At 44.1% G+C, this 15748-nt stretch overlaps 1 protein-coding gene across 2 annotated transcripts in view; it reads left to right on the forward strand.

Moving 5' to 3' along the window:
• The first annotated feature begins 7116 nt into the window (after window positions 1-7116).
• The window catches only part of WIPF1 (WAS/WASL interacting protein family member 1), a 115389-nt gene continuing 106757 nt past the window's right edge, over window positions 7117-15748 (forward strand). Inside the window, exon 1 of one of the 2 annotated variants that reach the window (XM_045066880.1) lies at window positions 7117-7248. The gene's annotated coding sequence lies outside the window, so the exon portion shown is untranslated. The remainder of the gene's footprint in view (window positions 7249-15748) is intronic. The other variant, XM_045066881.1, reaches the window with a different exon arrangement.

Consider the following 15748-nt stretch of genomic DNA (forward strand, 5'->3'; position numbering starts at 1 on the left):
CACCAGCAGGAGAGGAGTAAAGTCAGGAATTTATTCCTCTAGTCTCACCCCTCTGGGTCACCATGGCTTAGCACCTTGTTCTTCTGAAGGTCACAGCTCCTGCCAGGAGCTCTCTCCTGGAACTGAGGCTTCCTTCTCTTGGTTCTCATTAATATTCCCCCCTCTTCAGGCTTAAAAGTGGTAATGGCTCCCTGCTCTTCCACTCTTGGAGCGTGGCACCATTCCTTGTTCCTCTTCCTAAACACCTCTGTAAATAATTCCTTTATTAGCCTTTCCTATATCATCTCATTTAAGAAGATACCTATTTCCTGATGGCAATTGCCAGCTATACTGGCCAAACCGCAGCTTTGGTGTAAATTCCATTCTTTGGTTCTTGATGTGATACTAAGTCAAAGATTAGAACGGACGTGAGTAATGGCCGCTGCTGCTAACAATAATGATAGCCAGCTTTTCTTTCATGCGGAGGGTCTGACACCATGTGTATTACTCTACACAAGTTAATTCACTTTAACCTACAACACCTTCATGAGAAGGCTGGTAGGTGAAGAAGATCCGAAGATGATCCCAGCAGCCTCTGCCTCCTGATAGTAATGCCTGCTAACACCCTTGCACTAAGTGTGGACTGGATTTAGCATCTTGCTTCTAATGATTAGAACATGGCAGAGTGACGGTATATCACCTCAACATCATAAAGGCCATAGATGACAAACCCGAAGCTGACGTCATACTCAACTGTGAAAAGCTAAAAGCTTTTCCTCAAAGATCAGGAACAAGAAAAGGATGCCCATCCTGGTCATTTTTATTCAACATAGTACTGAAAGTCCTAGTCACAGTGATCAGATGAGAAAGAGAAAAAGGCATCCAAATTGCTACGGAAGAAGTAAAACTGTCAGTATCTGCAAATGATATGACACCATATACAGAAAACCCTCAAGACTTCACCAAACAAACAAACAAACAAAAAACCCCAACTATCAGAACTAATAAATGAATTCAGTAAAGTTGCAGGCTACAAACCAAGAGTATATACACAAACAAAATGCATTTCTATACACTAATAATGTGCTAGAACAAAGGGAAATTAAGAAAACAATCCTATTTACAGTTGCGACAGTAAGAATAAAATACTTAAGGATAAATTTAGCCAAGGAAATGAAAGACCTATACTATGAAAAATATAAGACATTGATCAAAAAAGAAATTGAAGATGACACAAACAAATGGAAAGAAATACTGTGTTCATGGATTGGAAGAATATTGTTAAAACGTCTATACTGCCCAAAGCAAGCAATCTACAGATTCAATGCAATCCTTATCAAAACACCAATGGCATTTTTCATAGAACTAGCACAAATAATACTAAAATTTATATGGATCCACAAATAATCCCAAATGGCCAAGGAGAACTGAGAAAGAAGAACAAAGCTGAAGTATCGAAATCCCAGATTTTATGTATTTGAGAGAGAGAACATGCATGCACGGGTGGGGTGAGGGGTAGGAGGGGGAGGGGCGGGGAAAAGCAGACTCTGCACTGCGCCCAGAGCCAGTTTGATCCCATGATCCTGAGATCGTGACCTGAGCTGAAAATAAGAGTTGGATGCTCAGCTGACTGAGCCCCCCAGGCACACCACAGTCTCAGATATTAAACTATATTGCTAAGCTACAGGAATCACAACAGCATGGTACTAATCCAAAAACAGACACATAGATCAACACAACAAAACAGAGAACCCAGAAATAAACCCAGGCTCGCATGGTCAATTAGTCTACAACAAAGGAGGCAAGGATATGCAATGGGGAAAAGGCAGAATCATCAATAAATGGTTCTGGGAAAACTGGGCCCCTTTCTCAAGCCATACACAAAAATGAACTCAAAATGGATTAAAGAGCTAAATGTGGGACCTGAAACCATAAAGCTCCTAAAAGAAAACATGGCAGTAAGATCTTAGACATCAGCATTAGTGATATTTTTTTTGGATCTGTCTCTCCCGGCAAGGGCAACGACAGCAAAAATAACAAATGGGACTATATTAAACCAAAAAGCTTTTGCACAGCAAAGGAAACCATCAACAAACCAAAAGGCCACCTACTGAATGGAAAAAGATATTTACAAATGATATATCTGATATGGGATTAGTATATGAATCACAAAACTCAACACTAAAACAAACAAACAATTCAACTAAAAAAATGGGCAGAGGACCTGAATAGACATTCCTCCAAAGAAGACATCCAGATGGCTAATAGACACATGAAAAGTTGCTCCACATCACTAATCATCAGGGAAATGCACACCAGAACCACAATGAAGTATCAATTCACATCCATCAGAATGGCTATTATCAAAAAGATAAGAAATAATAAGTGCTGACAAGCATGTGGAGAAAGGGGAACCCTTGTGTGCTATTGGTGAGAATATAAATTGGTACAACCACTGTGGAAAACAGTATGGAGGTTCCTCAAAAAATTAAAAGTAGAACTATGGGGGCTCCTGGCTGGCTCAGTCAGTAGAGCATGTGACTGTTGGTCCCAGGGTTGTAAGTTCAAGCCCCGTGTAGAGATTACTTAACAATAAAATCTTAATAAAAACCAAGAATTACAGTATGATCCAGCAATTCTATTTCTGGATATTTATACAAAGAAAATAAAAACACTAATTCAAAAAGATATATGCATCCCTATGGTCACTGTAGCATTATTAACAATAGCTAAGATATGGAAGCAACCTAAATGTCTATGGAAAGATGAAAAAAGAAGATGTCACACACACACACACACACACACACACACACACAGAGGAATATTATTCGGTCATAAAAAAGAATGGATCTTGTTATTTGTGACAACATGGATTGACCTAGAAAGAATTATGCCAAGTAAAATAAGTCAAAGAAAGAAAGACAAATACCATATAATTTCACTTATATGTGGACTCTAGGGGCGCCTGGGTGGCTCAGTGGGTTAAGCCTCTGCCTTTGGCTCTGGTCATGGTCGCAGAGTCCTGGGATCGAGCCCTGCACTGGGGAGCCTGCTTCGCCCTCTATGCCTGCCTCTCTGCCTATTTGGGATCTCTGTCAAATAAATTAATTAAATCTTTAAAAAAAATGTGGATTATAAAAAACAAAACAAACAAACAAAACAAGCAGATTCATAAATATAGAAAACAAATTGGTGGTTGCCAGCAGGTAGAGAGGTAGGAGGACAGGCAAAATAGGTGAAGGGGATTGAGAGGTATACACTTTTCTAGTTTGAAAACAAGTGAAAGGGACGTAAAGTACAACCTAGGGAATGTAGTTGATAATATTGTAATAACTTCATATGGTGACAGATGATAAACATACTTATCATAATCATTTCGTAATGTGTATGTCAAATCACTATGTTATACACCTGAAGCTAATATAATATTCTATCTAACTACATTTCAATTAAAAAGAAAATAAAGTGGCACCTGCATGGCTCAGGCAGTTAAGAGTCTACCTTCAGCTCAGGTCATGATCTCAGGGTCTTGGGATCAAGCCCTGTGTGGGGCTCAGTGCTCAGCACAGAGTCTGTTTGTCCCTCTCCTCCCCTTCTAAACCTCCCCTCACTTGCACTCTCTCTCTCTCAAATAAATAAATAACTAAAATCCTCAAAAAATAGAAATAAATAAGATAAAAAATAACTTGTAAATTTGCTGTCCCATACTAAGATTTGAATTTCATCAGATTCAACACTTTTTAAAGTTTTTTTTTTTTTTTGGAATAAGTTATGATACAAATAATCAAAATATTCAGCTTTTAAGAGCTGAGTCCTTTCAGGTCTGGAAACCAGTAAATCCATTAGATATGTACTGACCACCCGCTGGGTGCAAGACTTTCTCCTCTCCATGCACACCCTAATTCTCAGTACCATCCCCTGGCCTGTCATGGAGCTTTTGTTCCACATAGCATTCCATTTCCTCCCTGCATTAATTCAGAAGTGAGAACCCAAAACATTCAAGGTAATGTAGAGCCTTTGACCAGATTTCAGGTCTACCTGAACCTCAAAAGTCCTCTACCAAAATAAAGATAATATTTTCTTCTTTTGATATTTGGCACCAAGGATCCTAGAGGCAAAAACCACTCAAACTATTCAAGCCATTCACACCAGCAGAAGCTCAGAGGCAGAATAAATACAGAGGTTAAGTCAAGAGATGGTGTGCATAATGTTGGAAGAAGGATGTCAGTGTCAAAATTATCTGGGTTCACAAGCTGAGTGATCTTCAGCAGGTCTGCGGAGCTCTCCAAGTCACAGTTCCCTCATCTGTAATGGGGGGTGGGGGGGAGACACAGAGCCATTTCCTAAAGTTGCTGTGAGAATTAAATGAGATTCTATATGTACAAGGACCTAATCTGGTCACGGCATTCATTTATTAAGCAGCCATGAGTAATAAGGACGTGTCAGGTGCTGGCAACACTGTGGTGAACCAGGCAGACAGCTCCCTCATGTGCCTCCCCCCCCCCAAATTGGGGCTACTGTCTCCGGGGGAAGACAAGCATTAAACAAGTACCTACAAACACAAATAATTGCTATACAAAGAGAAGTTCTAAGTCACCACAGCCTCGTTTAGAGTTCCCAAAATGGTAGCTTATGAAATGGTAAGCAAATATATATATTTCATTATATTCTGCTCTGGTAAACTTGTCTTTATTTCGTCATTCTCAACCTCCTTCTCTCTCTCTCTCCCTTCTCCTTATTTCCCAGTATCATGACAACATTTCCAGCCTACCTTCATATTCAAACTATTCAATGGACCATTTTTTCTTATTAACTCATATATATCAAGTATACATGACTGAAAAGGTTTAGCATAGCACCTCAGCCTGCTACTAACTTCAGTATCATTTTAAGCTATAATTTGGCATCATCTGAGAGGAAGAGTATATCTGTGATAGAATTTTAGGTTGTCTTTTTTTTTTTTTTAATTATAAGGTTTTTAAAACTTTTTCAGCTTTGGGGCGCCTGGGTGGCTCAGTGGGTTAAAGCCTCCGCCTTCGGCTCAGGTCGTGATACCAGAGTCCAGGGATAGAGCCCCACATCCGGCTCTCTGCTCAGCAGGGAGCCTGCTTCACCACCCGCCCCCCCCCATCGCCTGCCTCTCTGCCTACCTGTGATCTCTGTCAAATAAATAAATAGTCTTAAAAAAAACTTTTCAGCTTCAAATTATCTAAAATTTATAATCAAGTTGCAAAAACAGTAAAAAATGTTTCCAGATACTCTTTACTCATCTTCCCCAAACGTTACCATTTTATATAATGGCAGCCCACTTACTGAAACTAGAAAACTACCATTAATAAAATATTATCCAGGTTTTGACTTTATTGAGAGAAGTGTTGGGGTCTGAGGAGAGAGAGCCAGAGGCATTCTGTAGGACTGATCACTGATCTCATGGGTGATTTAAAACAGTGGACAATTCAGCTTTCCATTTATTTTGGGCTTCCAATGATGAAATGATGGGAGGGGGCATGTATATTACCTTTCTAATTTCCTCTTGTGTATATGAATGCTAAAACTTATGTGGATTTTTCAAAGACATAAACTCGAGAGTTCTTTTCCAGCAAGTATTTGATTCCTTAGAAGGTCCAAGGAACTCTGCTGAACTTTGGGGAATCAAAGATCCAACCCTGTTCTGCCTACGTGACACTACGCCCCACATCTTTAGAGGGATTATCACATTTAATCTTTACAACAATCCTAGAAGATAAGATCTGCTGTTATGTCTGCCTGACTAAAGCAAAAAATAAGGCTCAGAGACCCAACCAGCAAGGAGACCAGGCAGCTCCTCACCTTAACTTCCGCACCACACTCTGGTAAGTGCTAGTGAAATGTTCTCAAGTCTGGAATAATATGTTGCTATATGAAATCACTTGTCCTTTTTTTTATATAAAACATAACATGGACATACTACCATAGAAATGGCTTAAAAAGAAGAGCAACTATATAACAAACCTTAAAAAGATGGGTACATTTAGGAACAAAGTTTGTCAATAGGAAGGGTTTACATCACACTTAACATTTTTCCAGAAGTGCTGTTGTCCCTGTACCTCAGGATACAAATGTGCACAAGGGAATGGTATAGGCAGAGACGGCTTCAAGTCATGGGTGAACAATCTCCTCAGCCTAGAACATCAATACTCCAGCGCCCACATTCCCACCCTTTCTGATTTTATTCAAAGGGATAGACAGCCTTGGAATTTCAGCATATGATTAAGCGGTGATTGCCCTGATCATACCTTGTTGTTGTTTTCAAACGCACACGTTCTAGTATCTGTGTCGTCCTGGTGAGTGTTAACTTTTCTTTAGGTCCTGGGGCCTCTGAAAAGAGCTGGTCCGAGCCTGGTAATAAGAGTTAGCTTTGGCAAAGGAGTAGAACCTTCCCTTTCTCCAAATGTTTGCTGCGATCCTGCGGTATCTGAGGACGTGGGAGGCTGACAGATCCATCCCCACTAGAGGCAAGAACTACTCAAAGAACCCCGCCCGTTTTGTGGGGAGGAATGGCATCTCCCCGCGGGAAGGGCGGCCCCGTTGTCCCCACGCTGTGGACGGGGGAGACAGACGCACATGCACGTGGGCTTCTGGGGGTTCCATTCCATCTTGAAGTTCATTTTTTAAGTGAATTTGAACTTTAAGGTGTCTCAAAGCTCGACCCCCTCTTTTGAGAAAAGGGGCGAGAGCGATGGGGAAAGGCTTTCCCTCGGGTGAGGGGAGGAGGCGCCCCAGCGGCGGCAAGCGGCCGAGGATGCGGCGTCTGGGTTAGGGCCCTCGGGGGTACACACCGTCCAGATCCCGCTCGTCTGCAGACGCTCGTCCCGGACCCCACGGCCGCGTGCTTCACCGCGCAGGGGCGGGCACGGAGGAACCCACGAGCCCCGGCCCCCCGCTCTGCACTCTCGCCACGCGGCTCTTGGGGACCCGAGGCGGCGGGGCGCAGAGCCTCGCAGGCGGGCAGGCGGGGCGGGCGCGGCGCCCGGAGGAGAGGGCGAAGGGCCGGCGGCGGCCTCGCGGCGCGTCCACATGTGGCGGGGCCGCAGGGGCGGGGTGGGGGGGGGGACGGGGAGCCGAGGGGGAGGGTTTACATCTCCGCGAAGTTCCCGGATGGTCGCAGCCTCCCGGCGCTGAGCGCTTTTCCTGCCCGGCAGGCTCAGCCCTGCAGACCCGGGAGAAGTTTCCCAGAAAAAAATGCCCGGCGCGCCGCGGGGCCCTGGAGCCGCCCGGAGCCGCTGCGCGGTAAGGGACACGCCGCCACCGCCGCCTCGGACCGACCGGGGCCCCGGGGGCTCGGGGCGGCGCCCGGGGAGACCCCCGCGGCCGCCGGGGACGCCGGGGAGGGGCAGGGCTGGACGGCGGGGTGGGGAGCGCCGCGCGGCAGCGGGCGGGGGCGCCCGGGGAGGTCCGGGCTGCGTCGGCGGCGGGCGGTGGGCGCGGGCGCGCGGCCTCGGGAGGGGCGGAGTGGGGAGGAAGGGGCCGCGGACTGCTGGGCTCCGGGCTCGGCCGCCTCCCGCCTGGGCTCCGGCGACCCCGGGGCCGCCCGCGGGACCCATTGCCGCCGTAGTTCCCCAGGCAGGGGCTGAGTTGGTATGTGCTGGAGCCGCATCTACGCCCCCCGGCTCGGGGTGCTTTTGGGCATCCCCGGGCCAGTTCATGCCCAGGAACCGCCTCGCCTTCTTCGCCGGAGGAATCGAACCCATCCCGCGACTAGGCTCCCGCCTGCAGACTGAGGCTGCTCTGTGGTCGGTGTAGACGGCGCGCGTTAGATGTGGTCATTGACTTTACAGGCACTTCCAACCCCTGTCAGCGCTCCCCGCCAACCCCGGGGCCTTTACCGAACTTTCCGGGCAGCCTCATTTCAGCCTCATTCCCACTACCTTTTTCTACTAACTCATTTTTCTTTCCAAAAGAGAACTGTTGAAGAAAGTTGCAAGCGTAAAAGAAACCGGCTGACCCAGTCGAGGCGACCCAAATCTTCAACGGGTGCTTAGTTAGACTTTCAACTCTTGGAGAGTAACAAAGGGTGTGTCTGTGTCTCTAGTCTTCTGGTCCTGTGTTATTCCAGAGGAATATTCCCTCCTGGGCCTGGGTTCCTGGCCTTATCTCAGTTCTCCGGGAACCCTCTCAGGTTGTTAGCAGTGACTGGGTGGACTTAGTCCCTTTCTCTGAAAATTACGTGTCACTACTGTCCCCTGGATAGTTCCTGGATCTCACCCCCAGTCGCTGGCCCTGTATGGCCCCAGACTCCAGGCAGTGCAGCCGCGGAGCCCCGGGACACAGTCCCACCCTGGGTGGGTTTTCTTTTGCCAGTTTCCCCAGGCAATTTCAAAACAGTACTGTAGCTTCACTTTGAGTCATTGGCATATTTTTCCTCCTCAAAAATGCCTTTTCTTGTAACAGATAAAATAACTATAGCGACTACTGCCTTCCAGTGTTTTGTATCTTTACCTCTTTACCTGCTTGTCATCCCCATAAGGCTGTTTCTCAGGACCCAACCACTCCCCCGCCATCCTGCCCCTCCATCTGTAGGAGCCCATTACCTGTTATGGAAGTGTGCAGACAAGACTCTGCAGGTGTTATTAATCATTTTAGTCCCATCATCATCTTGAGACCTACTCAACCCTGCCATCACTTTGGCTCCCTGGGAAGCTCTTCTGGGTTTGTGGGGCACGTGGGTGGCAGACTCTTGGTATCGGATCAGGTCTTGATCTGACCATCCTGAGGTCCTGAGTCCTCTGAGGGGTCCAGCCCTCTGAGGGGTTCCACACTGGGCATGGAGCCCATTTATTTTTTATTTTTTAAAAAAGATTTTATTTATTTATTTGACAGAGCTCACAAGTAGGCAGAGAGGCAGGCAGAGAGAAGGAAGCAGGCTCCCTGCTGAGCAGAGAGGCCCATGTGGGGCTCTATCCTAGAGCCCTGGGATCATGACCTGAGCCGAAGGCAGAGGCTTTAACCCATTGAGCCACCCAGGTACCCCATGGAACCCATTTAAAAAACAAAATAATTGTTTTGGATTTGTGTGATGTAGAGCAAAGGGATTTATAAGCAAGTTAAGATCAAATTCTGGGACATTTACAATGAGATTACTTTGAACTAGAGAGATTCATGCCTTCCTTCATTTGTTCGTTCACTTCTTTTAAGACAAGTCTCTAGCGGGCATTCAACCACTTTCTTGTGTCATTAGGCATATCATAGATCTTGAGACTCGTTTAGCTCACCCAAGAAATGGGGTTGACAACATTTGCTTTTTGTGCATCACATGGTATGAGGATCAGATGGGGTGATGGAGTTCACAACAGCAAAAAGCACAGCACACAGCATCAGAGGGCTACCCAGACACCATGCAATGCGTAGCATCAGGATAAAAGACTGATAAAGAGCTGAAGGCCTGAGGGGGACGGTGGTGAATGAAGAGAATTTCGTCTGCTCGTATCTTTCAGATTGACTGTCTCAGGGGCGCTGGCCAGGGCTGAGCTTCCTTTTGTGGGAAGAGTTCATTCCTGAGTCTGGGTCACTGTCTGATATTTCAGGGTGTTCCTAACTATGGTTGTAATTTTAGAAAATAGATGGTTTCCGCAGAGTACACCAGGAGAACAAAACTAAAGAAAAGCACCTTTTGTTACTATAATGCATTTGTCTTTAAGTATCTCGTATTCAGGATTCTATCTCCCAAAGCCATGGTCTTCCTTAAACCTGTGCTTCAATGAAGTCCACCAAATTCCATTATGATTTCCATACAGAGGTCTCTGCCAGTGTGGCCCAGCAGTCCACAATTAGGCCAAGTGTTGGAAGGTTGGTAGGCGTGGCCTTGAGATTAGCCAGGACCCACATCTGTGCAGCAGGTCTCCATTGGACTCCAGCCAGGTACTCTTTTGGGATGGAGGGTGCTTGCTAGGGGTCACTGCTGTGCCTGTGCTGTGGCAGAGTGGGAGGCATTGCTGAGAAAGAGATGGGAGTTTGCCTCCTGAAAGCTTACCTCCTGGTAGAGGTAGGACAGGTTTCAAACAGTGGAATGCAAGGCAGAATGTGGCAAAGAAGCTAAAAAGATAAAGATCAAATGCAAGGAATTTAGAGGAGAGTCAAATTACTTCCAGCTGGAGGGAGTCAGTCCTTCACTCATTTGTCCATTTAACAAATATTTGTGAGGTGTGTACTAAGGGCCAGTCATAGGAGGAGAAATAGGCCCGTTCCCCTGGTTCTTCCTTCACTGCCTCAGTGAGGAACAGTTCCCGTTCCGGCTCCCTGTCGCAAGTGAATACTTTCTCCCTCAGCCTCACTGTATCACCCAGCCCAATATTTGGGTGGTTCCTCACCCCGTAGGGATTACTGTCAGGTCAGAAGAATTCTGGCTCTTGAATACTTTGGAATATTTAAAAACTCTGGTCACACCAAAGCCGCCATATACCATCAGTTAGTCGAATAATGCTGATCTGTTTCTGTACACTTTGACTAATACTGAGGTCCACTGGTCCTTAGCTTTGGGTATGACTAGAAGCTTGTAAAGCCTTGATTCAGCAAATCTGTGTGAGCCCCAGAAATCTGTTATTTGAGACCCCCCCCCCCCAGGTAAGACTGATGAGCTACCAGGTGCAGAGTCCCCTACAGGTGAAAGCATGGGTCAGGGAGTTGGGCAGAGCTTGCTTCCCGTCCCATTTCTGTCTTTTGCAAGTTCTTTAACCTCTGTTTCTTGGTCTTTAAAATGAGAGTAACTGCCTCTTCCTACAGGCTTGTTGTGAGAGTCTGATGATGTCATGGGTGTGGATGACTTAGCGGATTACCCAGGACAGTGCTGCTGCTTGGTATTTATGGGCCATTACTATTACTCTTAATCAGTGTTAGTATGTACAAAATACTGTTGTGTCTTTTCAAATGGACATGCAAGAAAAGAGTACATTTAGGAACAGCCTTTAGTAGAAATTAGCGTAGGACGATCCCTCAGTGGTCTGTCCTTGAGTGTTTCACCCCAGTCACCACATGTATCCTCTTAACAGCGGGAGAAGGAGGACTCTCACAGAGAAGCATCTCAGCAATTGGGGGCGACCAGCCTGTGATCTGCTTACACAATCAGGCCTACTCTGCGGAAGGTATCAGGGCACATAAAGGGTAGAAAGGCAAAGACAAGACATACTATACGTTCTGCCGTGGCCCCTTGGCACCAGTAAGTGGCATTTGTGACAGTCATGGGGGCCATCACCAATGTGGGGGTGGCCAGTGGATGAGACCGCCTGCCCAGGCCAGGCTGCTTTGGTCACAGGCGTAACACAGGCGTAAGAGCATTCGGTGGGGGTGCCCCTGCTTTTGTGTTTTCCTGTGGCACAGGATCAGGAAACTGGGAAGCATGCTCAGCGTTACAGTCTTTAGATCAATCGTATACTTGCTGAGAAGTCAAAAGTAGGCTTTGCTAATACTCAGTAAAAGAGAAACTTAGCCAAAATAGACCGGAGACACAATTACCTACGATCTTCATCAGTTTAGAAACTTCAGGAAACATAGTTCATATTGTAAAAACATGTTGCTGTGGTGCTGTAGAACATTTTATTTAGCATTACTTACTGTAGATATATTTTTTCTCTCCTGGCAAGGCATCTTTCCAGTGTATCACATTTTCTTCTTTTTAATTTTCTTTTACCTCTTAGTTTTATTAAGGGAATCAAATTCTTCAAAGCTTTCTATAATCTGGCTTTTTAAAAAATCTCTCCTTCCTTTCTTCCTCTCCACCTTCTTTCCATTCTCCCTCCCTTTCCACTTGCTTTCGTTAATGTTACCGTTTACTATGTGTCATATAAGTGAATCATTCAGTAGCTACACAACCCTGTGAGGTAGGTTCTGCTTAGATATGTGGAACCGGAGGCCGAGAGAAGTTGGGTAACCTGTCCAAGGTCACACAGCTAGTGACAGAGTGTGTATTCAGACCTATGCCATTCTGATTCCAAACTGCACTTTTGATCCTTAACTTCAACTTCACTGATTAGATACTATGTTGCATGTGCTGGGTTCCAGCTTCACTATCCTGTTCCATTCCCAGCTGTATGCTTTTGCATTGCCATTTCTTCTCCATACTGCCCCTTTTCTTCACCTAATGTTGAATCCCACAACGTGGCCACAAATACTTGCTAAGAAGAAAAATAATCGACTTTGCGAGTGGTTAGTAAAAGGTGACTAAAAGGTACAGGATACCAACCTCCCTGTAAACTACCACAGATTTCTTTGTATTTGGGGAATAAATAGGTCTCTCAGATAAGAGGTGTCTGCAAGAGAAAGGAAATGGTTAATAAAATGGAAAATTTAGAGCCATCTAGTTTCCTGGGCCAGTGGAATCTATTACGACTTAAAAGTTTATTTTCTATTTTCTTACATAGGCAATACATACTCCATTTAATATAGTTCTCTATAAGCTTACATTATTTAAATATATATATATTTTTCTTTCATGAGCAATACTTGATCACTTTAAGTATGTGTAATATGTACACCTTACCTCATTATAACACTAAACACAGTTGGTTATGTTTCTCCTATTCGTCTTCTACTTCCCACTCTCTACTTAACATATTTAAGACTGTGTTACATGGATATTGTTTGCATTTTCCTTGTTTTAACTTTTTGGTAATTCATGGACATACTATATTCTTATTTTTAATATTTTATTTTTACAAATCTCTACACCCAATGTGGGGCTCGAACTCACAACTCTGAGATCAAGAATCACACACTCTTCAGCCAAGCACCCCACTACTACTACATTCTTAACAGCTGCATAGCATTCTGCTGTAGCAAGATATATGTAACATGACTGGTGCATTATTGGTTGCCCATAGTCACCCATTAGAGTTTGTATTGCCAGTTCAGTGACCATCAGCTCACCTGTTAGCTCTTGCTAATGATGCCCAAACAATCCATTGAGTCAAGTCAAAACAACCAATCATTCACTGACAGAATAAATATAGTCATTTAGTTGGCATTCACAGACCAAATGGGCAGTTGGTTAAATTTCTTGATTTTTGACCACTCGTATATCCCCAGCCCACTTCTGAAACCTTCCATGCCTTTTTCTGTAGACAAATGCAGGAGAGTATGTCTGTGGACTGAAGCCATTTAGGCCTGAGAAGGACCAAGAGAGAAATCTGGCCACATCTTAGAGTGATGCAGTGTTGGAATGTTGAACGTGTTACCAAGTAATATTTCAGGAAACTCTCCCATCCCCCAAGCAGAACAGATTGTTTTTTAAATTTATTTATTTATTTTCAGAAAAACAGTATTCATTATTTTTTCACCACACCCAGTGCTCCATGCTATCCATGCCCTCTATAATACCCACCACCTGGTACCCCAACCTCCCACCCCCCACCACTTCAAACCCTTCAGATTGTTTTTCAGAGTCCATAATCTCTCATGGTTCACCTCCCCTTCCAATTTACCCCAACTCCCTTCTCCTCTCTAACACCCCTTGTCCTCCATGATATTTGTTATGCTCCACAAATAAGTGAAACCATATGATAATTGACTCTCTCTGCTTGACTTATTTCACTCAGCATAATCTCTTCCAGTCCCGTCCATGTTGCTGCAAAAGTTGGGTATTCATCCTTTCTGATGGAGGCATAATACTCCATAGTGTTTATGGACCACATCTTCCTTATCCATTCGTCCGTTGAAGGGCATCTTGGTTCTTTCCATAGTTTGGCGACCATGGCCATTGCTGCTATAAACATTGGGGTACAGATGGCCCTTCTTTTCACAACATCTGTATCTTTGGGGTCAATACCCAGGAGTGCAATTGCAGGGTCATAGGGAAGTTCTATTTTTAATCAGAATGGATTTTGAAAGTAGAGAACCTTCAGACATTGGAGAAGATCTTAAGAAAACATGTACCCTAGCTATTTTTTCTCTGAAAATGTAAACAGATCAGTGTCTTAACCACAGTAGTCTTGTGTTATGGGGATGGATATTTAGATAATGGAGACAGTCAGATCAGCCTGAGATAGAAGAGGGTAAAATGGGCCCCTGTCATAAGCAGCACATGTACGTGCTGAGGGAGGGACTTTCAGGAAGGACCCTGGTGATGCATTTGAGAGAGAAAGGGGTGGGGAGGGAGAATGAGAGAGGACTAGGCGTTATGCTTTCCCAGATCCCAGAAGGCAGGCTGAGGGACATTAAGAGATTTCAGCTGGTACTGAAATTTCTTTTTGGAGAGCCTTGAAAAAGGCAAAGTAGTTGAAGGCTTCTTAAAACCTTTTTAAAAAGTAGTATAGCAATTTACTTTAAGCAGTGCCTATTCTTATGTGCCAGAGCCAGAATTTACCATGCATGGGTTAAGAAATAACCCAAAGCATTGGTTTAAAAATGGTTTTGTGAGTAAAACCTCACCCTGTTCTTTTCCTTAGAGTTTTAGCACTGTTAAAAAAATAAAATAAAATAACAAACAAAAAACCCCTCACGTTTTATTTGAGATAGATTCAGAAATTAGATTATTGTTAAAATTGAGGCAAATCTTGGGGCGCCTGGGTGGCTCAGTGGGTTAAGCCGCTGCCTTCGGCTCAGGTCAGGATCTCAGGGTCCTGGGATCGAGCCGAGCCCCGCATCGGGCTCTCTGCTCAGCAGGGAGCATGCTTCCCCCTCTCTCTCTGCCTGCCTCTCTGCCTACTTGTGATCTCTGTCTGTCAAATAAATAAATAAATAAAATCTTTAAAAAAAAAATTGAGGCAAATCTTGAGTGACGTTTTATAGGATATTGGAGTTAGAACCTCATTAATTAAACATCTTTCCTCCTTAATTTTCTCTTTTTTGATGAGGAACTGGGAGAAGTAAAGGGAAAACATTCTCAGTTGGTTAAAGGACCATATGATTGCCATTATGGTATTACTTTAACCACAAAATTCTTTTCTGTATAGAAGTTCTGTATGTATCATCTCTACTTTGCTGTGGTGAAACAGTATGTCTCCTAGAGTTAAGAAGAACCACCGGACCAAATGTTCAGTCTTTGTAATTTAGTCTTTGCTTCTTTGTTTTTGTCGAAAATGTGATTCTGTCACTTTTTAATAATTAAATTGCAGTTTTCATTTTGTTCAGATTATAAGAGTATTATGTGGTTGCTATAAAGAAGACAAAAAAGGTAGAGGTATATAAAGAGAAAGTTAATTTTTCTCTTACTGCTCTCGAATTCCAACTCCTCAAGGTCATCAATATTCTCAGTTCAGGACTGGCCCTTCCTCAACTTTCCTTTTGCTTATGTAACTATACACAAATACAAATGCCCATTTTTTTCCTATTAAAAAGAGAAACATACACATTAGGCCATAAGATTTTTTTGAAATGCAGTTGACATATAACATTGAGTAAGAGTTAGGATACGATGTGCTGATTTGATACAGTTGTGTCTTGTAATATGATGACCACCATAGCTGTAACACCTTCACCATGTTACACTATCAATTCTCTTTTATGGCAAGAACATTTAAGATTTCAAGTATATAATTTCAGGTACTATAATTCCGCTATTGTTAACTGTAATCACAAAGCTATACATTAGATGCCCAGAACTTACTCACCTGATTGTAAGTTTGTACCTTTGACCATCATCTCCCCATTTCCGCCACCCCCAGCTCCTGGTAACAAGCACTCTGCTCTCTGTTACTACAAGTTTGGTTTTTTTAGATTCCACATATAAGCAAGATCACAACAGCATTTGTCTTTCTTAGTCTGACTTATTTCATTTAGCGTAATACTCTCAAGGTCCATC

The sequence above is a fragment of the Mustela putorius genome, unplaced genomic scaffold, assembly GCF_011764305.1.
Source record: "Mustela putorius furo isolate JIRA1106 unplaced genomic scaffold, ASM1176430v1.1 tig00003869_pilon_pilon_pilon, whole genome shotgun sequence".
NCBI lineage: Eukaryota > Metazoa > Chordata > Mammalia > Carnivora > Mustelidae > Mustela > Mustela putorius.